We start from the raw sequence: 1,044 nt of genomic DNA on the forward strand, positions 1-1,044 counted from the left end.
TAGAGGGCTGCTGAGATGGCCAGATATAAGTACAATATATATAAAATACGCTAAATAAAGATAAAAGTCGTGATGATTCATTGACCTTTCAAAAGGAGAACAGAACTGAGGCCACCAGAGATGGGAAAAGGAGAGGAGGGAGGTTAGCAAGAAATTAGTAAAAGGGCCACAAAAAATGATTACACTGTATAATGTTGAATATACTAATTAACCTGACTTGAGCATCCCGTATTACACACAGGTATTGATATTCACTGCTGCACCCACAGATATGTACAATCATCTGTGTTTCAATAAAAGTATGTATAATATATATATAATATATAATAAAATGAGATCATGCATATGTTGTTTTGTCACCTTTTTTGACTTCACATTGATCGTTTTCCCATGTCATTGCTCTAAAACATGTTTACTAACTGCACAGTATTCCACTTTGTACCATAGCTGTATAATCAATGTAAGTCCCTTGTTGGACATTTCAGTTTTATCTTTTTTTTTTGCTCGTTATAGGTATATTTCTATACATAAACTTTTTGTTGTTTTTTTATTTCTAATGAAAGATTTTATTGAATTGGTTGTATTAAAACAATTTTTTTATTAAAACATGATTGTGCATTTCGGTAGGGTATAGCATTGAATATCAATACTTGTGTACAGTACGTGATGCTCAAATCAGGATAATTAGTATATTCAGCATTATACAATGTAATCATTTTTTGTGGCCCTTTATCAATTTCTCAGTAACCTTCCTCCTCCCCCTTTCCCACTTTTGGTGGCCTCAGTTCTGTTCCCTACCTTTGAAAGTTCAGCAAATTATTGTGATAGTTGCATCTCTGTTTATTCGTTTATTTTTTAGCTCCTACTTAAGAGTGAGGACATGCAATATTTTTGTGTCTGGCCTATTTCACTTAACATAATTTTCTCTAAGTTCACTCATGTTGCTGTGAATGGCAGAATTTAATTCTATTTTTTATGGCAGCGTAGTCCTCCCTTGTGCATATTTTCCTTATTCAGTCATCCGCCGATGGACATGTAGGTTGG

Source organism: Galeopterus variegatus, unplaced genomic scaffold, assembly GCF_000696425.1.
Source record: "Galeopterus variegatus unplaced genomic scaffold, G_variegatus-3.0.2 Scaffold11293, whole genome shotgun sequence".
In the NCBI taxonomy this organism is placed as follows: domain Eukaryota; kingdom Metazoa; phylum Chordata; class Mammalia; order Dermoptera; family Cynocephalidae; genus Galeopterus; species Galeopterus variegatus.